Genomic DNA, 12,500 nt, shown 5'->3' with positions numbered 1-12,500 from the left:
TGGACATTCTGGAACTTCCTCTGGAGTACTTGCTAACACCCAGTGTGGCAGAGCCTTACCATCGAAAGTGCGTGTACATTTAGAGAGGGTGGCCTTCAGTACTCAGGTGCAGTCACCTTGAGGCTTACTCTGGAGAGCACAGTGAGTGGCTGGTCCCCAGCTCTTGGCATATCAAACTGTTTGGCTGCGAGTCATTTATTCCGCATCACAGATGGGGGGAGAAACTTCGCAATTCAGGACCATTCACTTTTCTAAATAGGACAGCGTTCCGTTGACCGCCCTATTTCCCAGAACTGGCATTCTTGCCATTTCAGGGCTGAACTTCCAGGTAGTTCCTGAACGCACCCCCACACTCGGCAGGGGCACAGTCAGATTTCTGGCTCAGAAGACAGCATTTAGCTGGCTCAGCATTATTCCACAAGGCTGAAGACCTGTTAAATGAAAGGAAGCCATGCAGACAACCGAGTTCAGCAAGGCGACACATAACCGTCAGCCTCCTAGTAGGGAGGGCAATGGTTTCTAGGATTTCTTAAAGAACGGGGTATTTTATTATTATTATTATTATTATTATTATTATTATTATTATTATTATTATTATTATTATTATTATTTTGCCCCTCTGGAAGCTCCATTAACTTGGAAACGGACATCCCGAGCTTAGAAAATCTATTCATTTCTCTGGTAGGCTTCTCTAGACTCCCATGGGCCTTTGTATAATTTGAATATGGTTGTCCAAACTTGAGTCAGAGCAATTTCTGAGTAGGAAGAGCCAGGTCTCAGAGGCTCATTAGTGCCATAGAGCTGCACCCAAGCCCTGTGTTCTAGATGGCCTCTTGCAGCGTTGTTCTTGGTTTTCTCTAGCCACTTTCAGGTGTGTTTCCCATTGCCATTCATACACAAATGTATGTATATATATTATATACATATACACATACATACACATGTTTATATATGTATATATTATACATATACATATAGTATACACATATACATACACACAGGTTTATATATGTATATGTATATATTATATACACACATATATACAATATACTCATACATACATACACATATTTATATACAAACATATATGTATGCATATACTATACATACCTACACATGCTTATATATGTGTTTATGTATATATTATATACACATACATATACATACATAATACACATGTTTATATATGCATATATTATATACGCACATATATGTATACATATACACATATGTACACAAGTTTATACACACAATGTCTCACAATATAATGTCTCAGTATACATTTAGTATGTAAATTATAGAAACGAAGAAGAAAAATCTCAATAGCTAGGAAGAATCATCAAGCAAAACTGTGGGAATTTCCTAGAAAATATCATGGAGTGTTTGCAGCACTAGAAGAGTATGACAGCGTCCCAGGGCTTCTGCCTTCTGTTGATATGGGTGGCCAGATTTGAGGCAAAGTAGCGATGATTCTCTCTTGTGCCACCTTTGGGCGTCCCTCACAGTTGAGAGTTTGAGATAAGTAGACTTTCTTGAGCCTGAGGAAGGAGCCTCAGAAATGACCAGCAGACATCTGGTCAATACAGCCTCAGATGGAGAGGCCAAGGGATCCTCTCTGGGTCGCACAAGGGTTGGAAGCAAAGTTGATTGGAGTGTTTCGGTTTGTTGGGGTCAACGACCTCTGCCTCAGAGTCTCTTAGTCCTAGACAGCACGTGAGTGCGGTAATTCCCCAGTGAGTTCTCCTCCAGTCTAAGAGTCTATTTGGAAAAAGCCTGTCTACACAACAGGTTGGTAGCCGCGGGGGCGGGACCGGGCAGGAGGGGGAGGAGCCAAGACCTCTCAGGACCCGCCCCTTGGTTCTTTCGGAAAGCCGCCTTCTGAGTTACGGTTTTTGCGGGGAAGCAGGGTTCACCGCATTGGGGTTTTCAGCCCGAGAAGGTTTTTGGGGAGCCTCACCCAAGCGTCCTGTAAGGCAGGCTTGCTCTCAGGGATTTGAGCGCTCTCCGGTGCTGCAAGCCTTCATTCCCTGGTATCTGCGAGGAGTCTCGGGGCGCTCGATGAAATTCCTGGAGCAATAGAGAAACTTCTCACTCCTCCCTGCTTTTGGGTGGGAAAGCAGTTGTCGAGTAGTTTAATTTCCCATCCTAATCGGACTCTGTTAAAATCGTGCGCCGAGCGACTAAGACAAGTTCTGCAGCCCGGCTGCCCCGGGCCGGGTGTGCGCCTAAAAACACCCTGCAGTTTCGGGCTAGCGCTCCGGTGTGAGCGCGTCCAGCCGGGCCGCAGAGGGCGTCTGGAGACCGGAGAAACCGCGGCCGCCTGGCCCGTCGCCTCGGCCGGGGCTGTCCCTTTAAATCCTGGAGGAGGCAAAGAGAAAAAAGAAAAGAAAGAATAAAGACGCGGAGCCCCCAGCGCTGGGTGGCTCTATCGGGTCCCCCCCGCGCCACCCCTGGGCAGGGTTCTGGCTCCTGCTCGCCGCCCGCGCGGGGGTCCTAGGCATCCCCGGCAGCGCCGCCCCCTCGCCAGCGACTGTCAAAATAAAAATTAGCCGAGGCAGGAGGCCGGGCCGCAGCAAGTGCATGTGTGACAGGGTGGGGAGGGGGCGGGCGCGAGCGAGCCGGAGAGAGGCGACCGCACACATCCGGGCCCTTTAGCCCCGTGCGGCCCCCGAGCCGTGGGCGCGGGCGCTGGGCGCGGGGCGCGGGCTGCCAGCCGCGGCGCGGGAGGCAGGGCGTGCAGAGGGCGGAGGCGCGGCCCCGGGAGGGAGGAGCTGCCCGCGCGCCCGCCGCTCGGCTGAACAGCCGCTGGAGGAGCCGGGCCACGAGACTCTGACAGCAGCGCGGCCAGCGCGGCTCGGGAGCGCAGGGACGGACGGACAGCGGCGGCGAAGAAGGACGCGAGCGCTGCGGCCGGAGCCAAGTGCGGGAGGCGCGCGGGGTCGGCGGCGCGCAGAGGTGAGCAGCTCCGCGCGCGGGCTGTCAGGGGTCTGCTTTTGCACCTCGGCTGCCTAGGCGGGTCGGGAGGTCGCGGGGCTCCGAGAAGGTGGCTGTGTGTCCCCGGAGCCCCGGAGCGACCGCAGGGCCGTTGCTAGGAGGCGGGAGGTCCGCGCGTCCCGGGGCGCCGGCGGGGGCAGGGGCGCGCTCCATCGCTGGGCAGGAGGCGGGGGGTTGCGGTGGCTATTCAGGGGCTCAGTGTGTGCGGCAGCCATGCAACCAAAGGAGGCGGGCGGAGGCAAAGAGGGAGAGGGGGAGGGAGGGGAGAGCCAGCAGAGAGGGAGCCAGCGAGCGGGCGCCGCGCCTCCTGGCTGGCACCGCGGCCTGGAGCGAAGTGGCGCGCGGGGCTCTGAGGGAACTTCTGCGGGCGCGTGCGGCCCCGGGCTCCGCGGCGCCTCCGGGCCCGGGCGGGGCGAGCCTCTCGGCAGCCACAGGTGGTTCCTGCCAAAAGTTTTTGCTGTACTTCTGCCGGGAAGGAAGGCTGGAGAGCATTTTGGGCAGTGACGGTTTTTTATTACTTGGGCACCCGAACCTTGCGCTGTCTTTTCTTGGACATTGAGAAAGGGGCTGTTAAAGGTGGAGGGGATCACTTCTCAATGAGGCCCGAGGGTTGCCTGGCGGCAGGGACCCAGGGGACGCTCAGAGGAGCATCTCAGCTGCGGGTACACGGGCAAGTTGAGATAAATGCACGCACGCACGTAATTTCTCCGGGCCTAGATAAAGAGAAGCATAGCCCGCCCGGGGACCTCTCATCCCCGCTGGGCGGCTGGAGATCTCTTCCTAGTGACACTCGTGGTGGAGATCTCTTCCTAGCGACAGACGCTGAAGCCGTGTGCGCGTCTTTGCTTGCCTTGTGCGCGTCTCTTGCTGGGTTGACAGCGAAGCCTCTCGGATCCCTATGAGGCTTTGTTATTCGCGGTGTTGGCTTGGTTTCGCCAGGAAGAAGGCCAGGGGCAGCCGCGAAGGAATCGCCAGGCCCCCTTACCTTTCATGTTTGCATAGCTGTGGAGACAAGCACTCAATCAAGCCTCACGTCCATGGCTCAGGGTCGAAGCTGCTGAGGTCCGCGGCTTGTGCTATCATTGCAAAGCTAGGGCTGTGATTTTAGGGCTCCTGGGACAGAGAGGAGAACGGAACTGGGGTAAGAAAAACACTTAAAAGAGGATGTACTATGTCCAGCTTTGAGAAAGTCTGAGGTTCTGTGCGTTGATTGGTTCCTTGTTGGCCGGGTAACTCTCCAGGGCAGCCAGGTAGAGCCACCAGGGTAGGCTGAGCATCAGGTTTAGGCTGAAAGAAACCATTATTCCCAGAGAGGGTCTGATACTTGGGTGTTGCAAGTAGGTACAAAACCGCAGAGAGTTAGAAACACTCAGTCCTTCATTCTCCTTGGTCCTCGTCACACTCCGGATTCCCCTCCTGCACCCACAAAGCAGGGAAAGGCTCTCTGCTTTAAAGGAGGCCACAAGATTTGGGGAAAGCACCCCTAGGCATTACGAGAACTCATTCTATAACGAGCCATCCGAAGACCAAGGAAGTGAGTGACCTAACACGGTGGTCAAGGAGCATGGAAACTAGAAATGACAGCAACAGCCCAGGCTTGGACAGAATCCCCAGGGGACAAGGCCTTGTGGGCTTGTGGACAGAAAAGCTACTCCCAGACCCTGAGCCCGTTATGGGGAGCCAGACCGGGAGCCATTATCTGCTACTTTGTACATTCATGCTTTCCATCAAAGACCTTCAGTTTCCTGTCCCCTGTCCTTGACCCAACAAAATCAGGACAGCCACCGCAAAGTCCAGTGTGACACGATCCCAACTTTTCCTACACCCTCATTGCCCCAAATCTCCCAGATTCCTTGGGCAACATAATGCGGCTTGATTAGCCAAGATGAGTCTCCAGCTTGTCACGCTGAAGCACCCACTTTCTGTAGGATGCCAAAACTGTTTTCCTGGTAATTAAGTTTTACAGATATTTTTGAAAGGGAGCCCAATTTTGGATCAATTACACTTGGACACACATTCAGTGCTGTTGTGGATACCAAATGAGAGAGATGAGCAATTATCTGGGGGTGTTGGAATGAATGTTGTTATGGGTATTTGACATAGCTATTAAGCGTCAATGAATGGGTTCTCAGTAAATGTTTTTTTTTTTAACTCTGTATTTTATTGAGTAAACAAGTGTCTTAATTAAAAAAGAGATTTGAGTTGGCCACTTAGATTTTAGCCACTTTTTCCTTACCAGTGCATGTGGTGTGTGTTGGAGGGCAGGATGATAATGGTTAAGAGGATTTTTTTCCCCCTTCGAACCAAAATATTCTAGGGCAAGGGTTAGCCTTCAGTCTGTAACATTGTGTATTGCCAGGCAGAGCCTTACTAAGGCAGAGTAAGACTGGGTGTGGTTTGTGTCAATCTATATTAGTCAGAAATTACCCTAAGAGGGAACATGCTCTTGAGTTCCATTGCCCTCGAGGACATGCCGTATGAGGAATTCAAGGCTGACAGTGCCACCACATATAATTTCTCAACTCTCTCACACAGACAAGGCTCAAGGTCCCCATACCCACATTTGGGACTCCGCAGGAAAACCAAAATGAAAGCAAAAAACAAGACCCGGGACTAAAATAAGAATAAAATATTTTTGTAATGTCATTCACTTCCGTTGCACGCTAACTCATCAGCGTCCCCAATGGCTACATAGATGGGGAAACTGAGGCAGACTGAGGAGAAATGGTCTGCTAGTGCATTAGCCTACTACTGTTCAGCTTGGGCTTCCCAGAGGTTACCTGCTGCGAGAGACTCTCCAGCAATGCCTTGGGCCATTGTCCTTCCTAGTACCGAACACAGTTGATTGGAGGCCAGTCACCAGGGCACCTTGTTCTCTACCCCAGCTGATGTTGGCTTATAGCCCTCCCTCCTGAAGAAGGCCATGAGAACTTGGAACCAGCTGGCTAAGGCTGGGCTCGGGGTGTGAGATCTATGTCTGTGCAGGCCTGAAGGAGTCGGTCTATTTATAAACCCCCTTCCCTTTCCAGGAAAGAAGAGACTCAAGGGTCTGGAACCATCTGCGATACTGACTTCTCCCCAGGGTGACCGTGTCCCATTGAAAAAAAAGCCTGCCACACAACCATGTCAGATTGATCCCTGATCTGGGAAAAAGATCCCGAAAGTCTTCTTAGAGCCTGACTGCCTTGGGGAGTTAAGCTCCAAGGACTCCCTAGAGTCAGTATCTTGGTTTCTTGTCCCCCCAACCTGCATAGGCGGGCACCTCAGACTGAACTGCTGAATAGAGCGTAGTTGGCTTTTTAAAAAGACTGGCAGTAACTACTATTCTGCAGGAGATTCTAAAGGTGCCAGATTAGACAGGACCCTCTCTCACTCCAGAGGCATGTCTGTGTGATGTCAGAGGAGCTCTGAAGCTTACACTCCTTCCTCACCTGCCCCACCCCCACCCCCTTGATGGCCTCTAACCCCAAGTCTTCTTTGCCCTTGATCAATGGTACTGCTCACAATGGTGCTTACAACTTCATTCCCGAGACTCTAGATTTTCTGCTTGGGCTGGTGGTGGGGGTGGGGGGGTGGGGAGAATAGGGGAGGTGGGGGTTAGGTAGGTGTTGGGAGGAAGGGAGGTAGGAAAACAATTCTGCTGTATCTGAATAGATCTGAAAGAGCCATCTTAGGGGCTCATGGCAGACTTCACATAGGCGTGAAGACTTAAGGAAGGATCCCTAGATAGAAAGAAGATTTGGTATAGGGCCCCAGGGTCAGGCACATTCGTTGAGGCTTTCCGGGACAGGGATTTTGCATAGCTCTTTTCTATATACTCAGTGTCTAGTTCAAGGCTGGCTGTAGAAACAGTTTGCTTGACCAATACCACAGGGCGAGCATGGTGAATAGGAATCAAATCGACAGTGTGGCGTGAAGAAAGGCATGTTAGGAGGGCAAGGAGGTACAGCACAGTGTGGATGAGAAGAGGGGTGGGTTGTTTAACCAGCATTCTGAGATCTCTGAGGCCAAGAGACCTGATCATGTACACCATCGGGCATGCTGGAAGCGCCTTCACTGAGTCAGTAGCTGGGGATAAACTCCTTTTCTGTCATCAGGCCGGTAGGCAGGCACTGAGGCCCCTGCAAGGAGGCAGGCTGGGCCTCGAATAACCTGTGGCCACTCAGAACTTGGTCTCTTGACCTCCCACGCTCCCCGGACTTCATACACCCACTCCTTGTTTCTTGAAAGAGCTTCCCATCCTGGTTCGCTATTCTTTTTGTCCAGATTGCCCTTCCCTGTGCATCTCCCAGCTGCCTTTGCCTTGTCATTTGGGTCACAGCCGAACGATCCTGTCATAGTGTATTCTTCACTGTACCCAGTGCTGCCGTGGTGTGATTTTGGTCCTTTTTCTTTACTGCTTGTCTTCCCCACTGGAGTCTTAGCTCCAGGAGGCCAGGCCCCTGTTTAAATGTTTGGCACCGCTTCCTCCACATCAGAGCTGTGCCGGCACACTCAAGTAAGTAGTCGAGGGGAAGCGCCTGTTGGAGCTGTTGGGATGTGTGAAGAAGAGACAGCCAGGGTCTCTTCAGCCCAGAGTCAGAAATAAAGCTTGTTATAGGTGTCCTGTTATACAGCAGGAAGGGGACATAGAATTCAAGAAGCACAGACCATTGTCAAGGTTGGCTTGGGTAGAGAAGTGTCTTGGTGGCAGGACTGAACTAACTAACTAACTAGCTAGCTAACTAACTAACTAACTAACTAACTAACTAACAAACTGTCCAATCTCTCTCTCTCTCTCTCTCTCTCTCTCTCTCTCCCTCCCTCCCTCCTTCCCTCCCTCCCCCTCCCCCCTCTCTCCCTCTCTGGTGAGCAAGAGTTCAAGCATAATGCCACCCTTGGAGAGTCAGGAGTGTTTTTCCACCAGCATCATTCATTGGCAGCATCTTCAGAACAGCTGTAAACAGCTGCCCGCCACCATGGACACAGGGAGGGCTCCTCTCCAGGGCCAAGGGGTCCCCTCGGCCCCACGGGAGTAGAGCATTTCATTAGTGTTTCACACCCTGTTGGCTTCCAAACCCCCATGGAAACAGTTCTTATGAGAAACGGATTCACGAGGAAACGTAGAGGAGGACTGGCATCCCATTTAGTGCTGCATGTATTCTGATTGTCAGAGCACCCCAGTCATTACAGAAAACCTGGAAATGGTTGCCAGAGTGAGAAATTAAAACTGCTGAAGCCCCCTACATTCATCGCACCGGGCTCCAGTCTTTTTCTATATCCAGAAATAAACATATAGAAACAGAAGTGCACACCTAAAACATAGGCATGTGCAGCTTCCCCAGACTTAAAAAATACACCCCAGCTTCCCCTAACCAGAAAGGTTGCTTTCTCCTGAAACCTGACACTCGAATTCTCACTGTCAATTACTGATACTGGAGGAGAAAGAGGTCTCTCACACTTTAAAAAGACCTTGGGAGGCTTTAGCTTCTGTACTTGAAATAAAGAAAATGGTTCTATTTTCCAGCACACTGGAGAGGCACCTCATGCTTTTCTCTGTACCATCATGCTAAGGACAAGGGGTCTGTGGTATTGCACACACAGTCTACAATGTTTGGAAACGTATTTGCCACGGATGCGTAACTTCCTTTCAAGGACTGTACCATACCTTATTTGTCTGCTATAAAAGAGATTTTTCAACTCCCATTAGCTCATCATTCTTTGACCTAAAGCTAAGAGAGGCAGGGAGAATTTAAGAACTATAAACCTGTGTCGTTCCATTAGTGTTTTAAGGCATTGCTGGGGACGTCCATTACTCTTTCAGGGGTGGGGACTGCGGCCTCCCCCCTCACTGTTCTGTTCATGGCTTGCAGACATGGCTGGCACACATTTGCTGGATGAATGGAAGAATACAGAATCAGAGGAGACCCTGATGAGGGCCATGGTGGTCAAGGTCTCTTCAGAGTGTGCTTGGCTGGGAGGTTGGAGGAAGAGCAGAGAGGAACCATGCAGGAAGGCTGACTTCTAAAACAGTAACATGACTTACTGCAGTGGGGTTCAGAGAGGTTTGAGTGAACTCTTGTGTCAGAGCCTGGAAGCACTCAACTCTCTGGAGACCAGAAGTGGGAGGATTGGCAGGGCGGAGGGCAGAGCTTCCGGGCAGTGGCCTTTTTTTATGGGTGATTGCTAGGGCTCAGATCCCAGTCTCCAGAGAGTTAGTCTTTGGGTTTGTGAGTCCTGCTCGCCCTCTAAGATTGACAGAAAAGGAGACAGGCTGAGAGTTAGGGGCTGATGAGGAATGCATCACTTGGAGCTGACCAGCACAGAGTCCATCCATGGCTTTGCCACCTTCTTCAGTCGTGACTGCATGTTACGTTATTTAACTCTCTACTGTATAAGGGCAGTGCCAGTGCCAGCTGACAGCTGGGGGGGGGGGAGAGAGGTGAGAGCCAGAGAGAGATAGAGAGATAGAGACAGAGACATAGGTGAGAGACAGAGAATATAGAGAGAGGGAGAGAGACAGAGACACACAGAGAGACAAAGAAAGGGAGCTTGATGTCTGGCTTGGTGGCCAAAGCAGTTTTATGCCTAGGACTCATAAAAATCAAATCATATCATATCAAATCAAATCCAGGCAGTGCAGCACAGGAGGAAGAAGACAGACAGAGACCTGTTGACTACCATGCCACCCACAAACCTGCCCTCTAGTACATCGCACAGGCAGGCCATAGACACCCGACTGCTACCATTGCTACACGGTTCTGATAGAGGATATCTCCAGGCCCCCCCAGTCATGTGACCAGAGACAGAGAGATAGAGAATAGAGAGGGAGAGATAGAGACACAGAGAGAGACAGACAGAAACAGAGACAAAGAGAGGGAGAGAGACAGAGACACAGAGACACAGAGAGACAGAGAATAGAGAGGGAGAGAGACAGAGACACAGAAAAAGACAGAGAAACAGAAATAGACAGAGACAGACAGAGACAAAGAGACAGAGAGACAGAGACACAGAGAGAAAGACAGATACAAAGAGAGGAGGAGAGAGACACAGAGAAAGAGAGGGAGAGACAGAGAGAGGGAGAAATGGAGATAGAGAAAGGCAGAGAGATACACACACATACACACACACACACAGGGGGAGAGAGAGAGAGAGAGAGAGAGAGAGAGAGAGAGAGAGAGAGAGAGAGAGATGTCAGAGGGAGAGAGCTACTTCATAGAATAGCCTCACAGTGCAGGAAGCCATCATTAGTCATTTTGTGACTTTGTTTCTGAGGGAGGCAGGAGGGGAAGATGATACTAAGTACTGATGCCTTCAAACACCCAAGACATTGTTGTCTCCTCCTCCCATCCCCCAAGCTGCCACCTACTTCAGGAAGAAAATCTAGTCTACAAGAACGTTTGCTTACGTCCCCAACCCCCTGGCAATGGGCAAAGAGACACCTTGTGGCGTTGTTCTTATATCAGTCGGGGCAGAGCAGGTGGCAGTCCTTTGTTCATCCGAGCTTGATGTCTGGCTTGGTGGCCAAAGCAGTTTTATGCCTAGGACTCATAAAAATCAAATCATATCATATCAAATCAAATCCAGGCAGTGCAGCACAGGAGGAAGAAGACAGACAGAGACCTGTTGACTACCATGCCACCCACAAACCTGCCCTCTAGTACATCGCACAGGCAGGCCATAGACACCCGACTGCTACCATTGCTACACGGTTCTGATAGAGGATATCTCCAGGCCCCCCCAGTCATGTGACCAGGCTGCAGCAGGAGCTACCACAGTGTACAAGTATGTAGTGAGAGAGAAAGTCCTCACGCCTCGTCTGGGGCAGTAGAGCTGACACTGGTGGCTGGGGTACAGGCGAGCCAGCCCCACCACTCATCTGGAGTGAAGTGGTGGGAGTGTGGGCATGGTGCCCTCCCCTTCCCTGCCTTGCCACCTGCATTAGCCAGGAAAGCTGATCCTGGGGTCAAGAGAGCAGGAGATCTGGCCCTGCCCCCTCACTGGCTGTAGCACTCAGGAGAGTGAGCCCTGCATCTCGCCTGGGCAACACAGTGGAGCTGGCCCTGGTGGCAAAGGCATGGGGGAGCCAGTCCCAGGGGTGTAAGAGCCGGTGGGAAAGCTGGTCCATTCACAGGTTGCAGAAGTTGGGAAAGCGAGGCCCTGAACCTTGCCTGAGCAGCACAGTGGGGTTGGCTCTGAAGGCATGGGTGCAGGTGAGCTAGCCCTGAGGGAGAGGTGGTGGTGTGGATAAAGAAGAGCTGATGGGCTGGCTCAGATCCAGGCCCAGGTCCAGGCTTCCGAATTGGCCCACCCCAAAATCTGTATCAGCTGCAAACGGTTGAGATGCACAAAAGGGCCAGTCCTACTGTTCCGAAGCTGCAGGGTCCGCCAAGCACAGCAACAACAGGATAACCAGGAGGAGGTCCAGTGAGGATGCAGTATTGATAGTGTCATGGAAGCAAGAGATCTGGAACCAGACCAATGACTCATTGCAATGAACACAGTTATCATGGGGACACACTGTGACACACTACAGCTTCCATGAAGAGACGGGTTTATGATTTTGTTGTTGTTGCTGCTGTTGTTGTTGTTGTTGTTGTTGTTGTTGTTGGGGGTGGGGGTGGGGGTGGTGGTGTGCGTGTGTGTGTGTGTGTGTGTGTGTGTGTGTGTGTGTGTGTGTGCCACTGCAGATCCACTCTAGGGACCCAGGACCAAACGTCCCCTTCCGAGTCTGTGTGTTATATGTTTTATTTGGGCCAGAGGAGGTTGCAAGGGCTCAGGGCAGATGTGAACAGATGAGAGATGAATGGGACTGGGGTGTATGACGAATTAATAAAAAGTTAAAAATAAAAAGAATGAAGACTGTTGGGTGTAACTCCTTTACACATGGGCAGAGTTGACATTACTCAAAGGGTACTACTACCCCTCCCTGCCTCCCCACCCTGCTCGGAGAAGAAATACACACACTCAAGCCAGGAGCTTAACCTTCCTATGCACGTGGGCACCCACTGGTCTTCACAGAGAAGGCCACTTGTCTTTAATTGACAGGCAGGAGCAGGTCAGTTTTGTTGACCTTGGGCCAAATCGAGAAGCAGTGGAGCCTAATGGGAATTTATGACGCACCCTCTATATACATTAAAACTTCCCGGTAGCTACATTTTTTAAAGTAAAAAAAAAAAAAAGTGGGTGAGATGAATTCTGATGTCTTTTATTTAGCCCATTATAGACAAAATGTTACCATTTTAACATGGGTGACAGCTTTGTTTCAAGTACTCAGTAGTGCCCAGATGGGCGGCCGCCACTCTGGATAGCATAGAGAGACTAGGGTACCGGTGAGGAGGACCAGTCCCTGGGAGACAGGGGCATGTGCTGTGAGGGAACATTGCCTCAGGAGAGAGGTCATCACAGGCAAGCAGATTACAAGGGAGGCAAAGTGCAGAAAACCTGACTTTTACTGTGGCTCAGTGGAAGGCAGATGCTGTGTGTCTGAGCGGGGGTATCCCACCTTCATGGGCCTCAGTTTCCCC

At 51.2% G+C, this 12,500-nt stretch overlaps 1 protein-coding gene and 1 non-coding gene across 2 annotated transcripts in view; both read left to right on the top strand.

Annotated features, from left to right (window-relative positions):
- The first annotated feature begins 2,799 nt into the window (after nucleotides 1–2,799).
- Zbtb7c (zinc finger and BTB domain containing 7C) overlaps nucleotides 2,800–12,500 on the top strand; it is a 324,784-nt gene continuing 315,083 nt past the window's right edge. Inside the window, exon 1 of the mRNA XM_032885653.1 lies at nucleotides 2,800–2,955. The gene's annotated coding sequence lies outside the window, so the exon portion shown is untranslated. The remainder of the gene's footprint in view (nucleotides 2,956–12,500) is intronic.
- Nucleotides 10,389–10,527, top strand: LOC116885038. Its single transcript, XR_004385925.1, has one exon. It is a non-coding gene; the product is annotated as a small nucleolar RNA SNORA48 (small nucleolar RNA).

This window comes from Rattus rattus, chromosome 15 (genome assembly GCF_011064425.1).
Source record: "Rattus rattus isolate New Zealand chromosome 15, Rrattus_CSIRO_v1, whole genome shotgun sequence".
Classification (NCBI taxonomy): Eukaryota; Metazoa; Chordata; class Mammalia; order Rodentia; family Muridae; genus Rattus; species Rattus rattus.
This window is presented reverse-complemented; position numbering and strand designations above follow the sequence as displayed.